This window comes from Triticum dicoccoides, chromosome 6B, assembly GCF_002162155.2.
Source record: "Triticum dicoccoides isolate Atlit2015 ecotype Zavitan chromosome 6B, WEW_v2.0, whole genome shotgun sequence".
Lineage (NCBI taxonomy): Eukaryota > Viridiplantae > Streptophyta > Magnoliopsida > Poales > Poaceae > Triticum > Triticum dicoccoides.
Window position 1 is genome coordinate 585,081,965 of NC_041391.1, and position 6,689 is coordinate 585,088,653.

At 53.9% G+C, this 6,689-nt stretch overlaps 1 pseudogene; it reads left to right on the forward strand.

The window, feature by feature from the left end:
• Positions 1–1,122: 1,122 nt before the first annotated feature.
• On the forward strand, positions 1,123–4,363 carry LOC119321304 (annotated as a pseudogene).
• Positions 4,364–6,689: the final 2,326 nt, after the last annotated feature.

A 6,689-nucleotide genomic window follows, 5' to 3' on the forward strand; every position in this document is an offset into this window, starting at 1 on the left:
CAGCCGCGGCCGGGCTGGATGAAATAAAGACTTTATTGGCCAGTAATCCAGTCCTAACAACGCCAAATATTGGCAAACCTATGCTGCTGTACATAGCTGCAACACATCAAGTTGTAAGCATAGTGCTCGTCATCGAACGAGAGGTTAACAGATACAAATTCCCGCTCCAGAAGCCGGTTTATTTCGTATCCATGTTCCTCACCCCATGCAAATCCCGATACGCACACTATCAAAAAATAGCTTATGCGGTCTTCATGGCGTCCCGGAAGCTACGACACTACTTTCAAGAGTGTTCGATCACGGTGGCCTCCGAAGTACCACTCAACGACATAATAAATAACCGCGACGCTACAGGCCGGATCGCTAAATGGGCCATTGAGCTCCTTCCGTTCGACATAACATACAAGCCATGGAGGGCCATCAAGTCGCAGGTACTGGCTGACTTTGTCGCCGAATGGACAGAAGCCGAACTCCCTAAAGAGTACGGCGTGTACTCTAACTGGATCATGCACTTCAACGGCTCTAAAATGCTGGCCGCATTGGGAGCAGGTGTAGTCCTGATGTCTCCCACCGGAGACACGGTCCAGTACGTACTCCAAATATTATACACAGACTCCAAAAATGCAGCCGAATACGAGGCTCTGTTGCATGGTCTTCGGATGGCAGTCTCTATGGGCATTCAACGCCTGGAGGTGCGCGGGGATTCAAACCTCGCAATATCACAAATAAACGGAGACTTTAATGCCAAGGATCCGAAAATGGCGGCCTACCGTAATGCCATCCTCAAAATGTCAGTTCGGTTCGAGGGGCTCGAATTCCACCATGTGGCTCAAGAAAATAATCAGGTGGCGGATATCCTCGCCCGCATCGGCGCTAAACGCGACCCTGTCCCACCTAAGATATTCCTAGAAAGGCTATTCAAGCCATCTATGGTATAGGAAGGGGAGTCCGACAGCACTAGCACGGATCCGAATACACCCCCAGATTCCGAACCATCAGGCATAATCGGAGGCTCAACCACCGAAATAACGCCTTCGGCCGACGAAATCATGGCTATAATCGCCTCGTGGACCGAACCTTTCTTGGCCTACCTAAATAGGCAGGAGCTCCCCGAAGACCAGAATGAAGCTCGTTGCATCGTGCGTCATTCTAAAGCTTACAAAGTCCATGAAGGGGAACTCTATAATAAAAGTGCGACCGAAGTGCTCCAAAGGTGCATCTCCGAAGAGGAAGGGCAGCAGCTCTTGGCTGAAATCCATGCCGGACTGGGCGGGCACCATGCCGCGGCTCGAGCACTAGTCAGCAAGGCCTTCCGTACAGGCTTTTATTGGCCGACAGCCCGAGCAGACGCATAGGACCTTGTCCAACACTACATCGGTTGTCAGCTCTTTGCCAATCTGAGTCATATGCCCCCTACCTCTCTCCAAACAATCCCCATCACTTGGCCCTTTGCGGTCTGCGGGCTGGATATGGTCGGACCCCTTAAAGGGGGAAGCCATAAGAAAAAATACGTATTGGTCATGGTGGACAAGTTCACCAAATGGATAGAAGCTAAACCAGTCAAAACGGCCGAATCCGGACCAGTGATAGACTTCATATCCGGGGTCGTACACCGATGTGGCGTCCCCCACAACATCATCACTGATAATGGCTCAAACTTTATAGCCGATGAAGTGAAAACTTGGTGCGGCAACATGGGCATAAAGCTCGATTACGCCTCCGTCTACCATCCCCAAACAAATGGCCAGGTCGAACGTGCAAACGGTCTCATCATGAGCGGCATCAAACCCAGACTAGTGCGATCCTTGACAGAGTCGGACACGCACTGGGTCAAAGAGCTCGACTCCGCACTCTGGGGGCTACGGACCACGCCGAATCGCACCACCGGATACACACCATTTTTTATGGTGTACGGCGCAGAAGCAGTACTACCCTGCGACATAATACATGATTTGCCTCTCCTGCACATGTATGAAGAGAAGGAAGCCGAGTTAGATCGGCAGGATAACTTAGATGCCCTGGAGGAGGAGCGCGACGTCGCAAAAGCCCGTTCCGCATTCTATCAGCAGTAGGCTCGACGGTACCAAAGCAGAGAAGTGCGGGCCAAAACTTACAATATTGGTAAACTCGTTCTATGCCTACCGGAGAAGAAGAAGGACAAGCTCAAACCTAAGTGGGAGGGTCCCTTCGTCATTGATAAAGTTCTCACCGGAGGAGCGTACCGCTTACATAATGCATCTGATAACAGACTCGAGCCGAACCCATGGAATGCAGCCAGACTCCGGAGATTCTACGCCTAGTGCAAGGGCGACGTCGTCCTCGTAAACGTCCACAACCAAGGCCACCAAAACGTCACCATCCACTGGTAGTTTTTCCAGTCTCCTCAGAACTGGACTTGTTTGTTTCACGCCAAGACGCCATTGGCATGAAGCTCTGCTCACAAGAACACTACCTAATTCTCTGTGCATTGTGTATGGCGCAGGCACGGCATCGACCAGCCGCGGAACCCATGGTCAGACGGGCCGGCCTATATAACGCAGTGCCCCATCCAGCCCGGCAACACCTTCACCTACCGGATCATCTTCTCTGAGGAGGAGGGCACGCTGTGGTGGCACGCGCACAGCGACTTCGACCGCGCCACCGTGCACGGCGCCATCGTCATCCACCCCTGGCGCGGCACCGCCTACCCCTTCCCGAAGCCGCACCGGCAGATTCCCATTATCCTCGGTACGCGCGCTCAAACGCCGATGCTCCTTGGGTTAAAAATTTCAACGAAATTTTTGTTTTTTTTTTTGAAATTTCGCATATTTCAGTGGGGTGCAAAATATTTTTAACCCTGAAATTTCGAGGTAGATTCAAGCTGATTTCAAAATAAATTTAAATTATGTTAGAATTCTCTAAAATAGAGTGAAATTTAAAATCATAAAATCCGAAATAACAGGACCGAAATTATTTTGTTTTCGAAATTAAAAACCTTCCTTCTTGAACTCCGATCGTGTGCTTGGGACCTGGGGTGAGCTTGAATGTATGAACATTTTTGCATGCAGGGGAGTGGTGGAACCGCGACGTCGGGCAAATGCTCGCCGAAGCCCTCAGCAGCGGCGGCGACTTCCAGCCGTCGGACGCCAACACCATCAACGGCCAGCCCGGCGACCTGTTCCCATGCTCCAGTGACACCACCTTCAAGCTCCCCGTCGAGCACGGCAAGACCTACATGCTCCGCATCATCAACGCGGCGCTCACCAACGAGTTCTTCTTCGCCATCGCCGGGCATCGCCTCACGGTGGTCGGCACCGACGCCGCCTACACCAAGCAGTTCATAGTCGACCACGTCTTCATCGGGCCGGGCTAGACCAAGACTGTGCTGCTCAACACCGACGGTGGCCGCTCAAACCACACAAGGTACTACATGGCGGCAAGGCCGTACGCGACCAACCCGCTCGCCCGCTTCGATAACAGCACGACCACCGCCATCCTGGAGTACATCGATGCGCCGCAGGCCACGGCGATGTCGGGCATCCCCGTCCTGTCCGCCATCAACGACAGCACGGCGGCGGAGGCATACTCGGTGCAGCTCAAGCCCCTCGCCAGCGAGGAGCATCCGGTGGACGTGCCCCGACAGGTCGACGAGCACATGCTCATCACCATCGCGGTGAACGAGATCCCCTGCACGCCCGGCAAGCTGTGCAAGGGCCCCCGCAACAACAGCCTCGCCGCGAGCCTCAACAACGTCAGCTTCGTGATGCCCAGCACGGCCATTCTCGGAGCCTACTACAGCTCGGTCCTACTGGGCCTCGCGAAGACAAACTTCCCCGACAACCCGGCGGTGGCTTTCAACTACACCTCAGACGACCTCCCTCTAGACCTCAGGTTCACGGCGCGCGACACGAGGGTGAAGGTGCTGGAGTACGGCACCGTGGTGGAGGTGGTATTCCAGGACACGGCCATCCTCGGCAGCGAGAGCCACCCCATGCACCTACACGGGTACAGCTTCTACGTGGTCGGGAGAGGGGCTGGTAACTTTGACAGGCACAAGGACCCGGCCACGTACAACTTGGACGACCCACCGTACCAGAACACGGTCTCCGTGCCCAAGGCTGGTTCGGCCGCAATCCGCTTCCGGGCGGCGAATCCAGGTGAGTGTTTATTAAGGCATCTCTTTCAGCATTTCTATGGCTCTTTGTGAGGGTTTTTCTAACTTCACCATTGTGTTCCTATGGTTGTTAATTTAGGTGTATGGTTCATGCATTGCCATTTTGAGCGACACATGGTGTGGGGGATGGAGACCGTGTTTATTGTGAAGAACGGCAAGGCAGAAGAAGCTAAGATCATGCCACCACCTCCAAATATGCCAAAGTGCTGATGGAGTCCATTGTCTCCTATAGAACGAGACAAGAAGTTAAAATGCCACCACTGAAGAAATAGTTTACCTAATACCTTTATTCAAATTAACTAACAGTTTTCAACCCAAAGACACTTAATTAGAGAAAATGAGGCGAATCGCCCTTAGATATTTGGCCATTTGTTGGAGTGAGTGTTAATTCCCACCCACTTTGGTATGACCCGAACAATCCACACGACCGTCTGTGTTATGTCATGTGTGTGTGTGTGTGTGTGAACACATCCATCTTGTACCCTTAGAGAAATTCCAATTAACACGTGCATTGTTTGATTGAACCAACTTTTACCTCCTTATATGATCAAGTTCCAACAATTACCTTGAGATGTGTTGGATTTCCTCCACCAACTTAGACATTTTTTATTCGATTGCTTTTGAAATGCCACAACAGATGCAGAATCAAGATATTTGCCAGGATGTAGTCCTTTGTTGTAGCATTTTCGGAAACAAAATTGGGTCGACTGTCGGAACGTATATGGCGTACGCCCAACTCCGTCTTGGGCTAAGAGCATTTGCAGCCGTTCGGCCCCCCACAGGGCAACGAAAAAGAGCGGCATGAGGGCGAACCGGCACTAGCTTGGTCCCTGGGGTTCGGTTCGCTCCCAGTCACAGGCCCACGATCGCCACGGGTTCGGCGAAGTTCGTTTCAATTTTGTGCATACTCGACGACTTTTGCATGAACTCGGCCATACTTCGTCGAAATTTGTATAAAAACTTAAAAACATGCATGAACTACGCCCCTAATAACTTAAAAACGAACTAAAAAGCCTAGCCGTGTCTACATGCCGAGAAGCCTGTAGAAGCTGGTGTAGTCGCCGCCGCCGCCGTCATCGTCGCCGCGCGCCTCACCTACGGCGTCCCTGCTGCAGCCCTCGCCGGGGTCGCCGACACGTGGTGGGGCGCTTGAGGGTCCAGCCTCGCCCTCGTCGTCGCTGTCGATGACGATAACGCCGCCCTCCTCGGCGCGGCGACGGGCCTGGGTCTCCAGGTACGCCCGACGCTGGCGGCGCACCTGCTCGCGGATGTAGTCCTCCTTCGCCCATTTGAGGGCGGACTCGTCGTCGGGGGCCACCATGCCGGCGTGCTCCGGCTTCACGGGGAGCATGTCTGGCTCGGGCTTCGGCCAGACCAGGCGGAGGGAGCGCCTCATCGGTGACGTCGCAGGCTAGGGCTTGTTGATGACGAGGGCGCCGCTGCGAGAGCGACGCCTGAGCTGTGTCCCCTCCGGCTCGGGCTTGACGGGGCGGAGGGCCGGCGATCCAGAGCCCAACGACGAGGACGACCCTGGCTCCATTCGCCGCGGCATCCAGGAACTGCTGCGGCGGCGAGAGAAGGAGGGTCGCGTCAGGTACTCCAGTCGCGGCACATTGCCGGTCTCGATGTGGTCGAGGACGGCGTCGAGTGTGCGGCCGGGGACGCCCCACCACTCGCGCCATCCTTCAGAGTTGAGGTGGCCGCAGGGGATGATGCCGTTGACGGAGGTGATCTGCTCCTCGCAGCGGCGCTTGAAGTACAGCGTCCACAGCGTTTCGCTGTCGGGCGCGTACCTCGGCTCGTTCTGCTGCTCCTCCGTCAGCGAGGAGCGGATGCGGGCGATCTCCGCCCGCCGTGCCGCCCCTTCGAGTACCGGCGGCACCGGGACGCCGGCGGCGCTCAGTCTCCACGCCCCCGGCACGCGCATGTCGGGTGGCGCCGGGTACTCGGCCTTGTACAGAAGGCGCGCCTCCGGCTCCTGGAGGTGTTGGCGGCCGAAGCCATTCGCCGCTGCGCCGTCGCCTGGGTATCTCTCCGCCATGGTTTCGCTTGTGGATGATTTTTCATATAAAAAACTTTTTCATCCGAGTTAGTATGCAAAAGTTATGCCCATTTTTACAAATTCTCGCGAGATTTTGCAAATGAAGTCAAAATTCATATTTGCAAATTTTCCCAACAACTAGGCCACATATCACATGGGAAACTTATTTTCTTTTATTTTTTTGACATTTTTATCATTTTGTTTTATTTTTTTTAAAACTGAAAAGGCGATCCACAGGGGGGGGGTGCATTCGGTGGAAGTGGTGGCCAAGGTTACTAATGGCGCACCGTGGCATGGTGCGCCATTACTAGTTTAACTAGTAATGGCGCACCATGCCACGGTGCGCCATTAGTATGTTTGGACAGGCGCACTAGTTCAAAAAAAAATAATTTTGGTACTAATGGCGCACCGTAGGCAGGGTGCGCCATTAGTAGTTTCAACACTAATGGCGCATCAGAAGGTGGTGCGCCATTAGTATATACTAATGGCGCACCA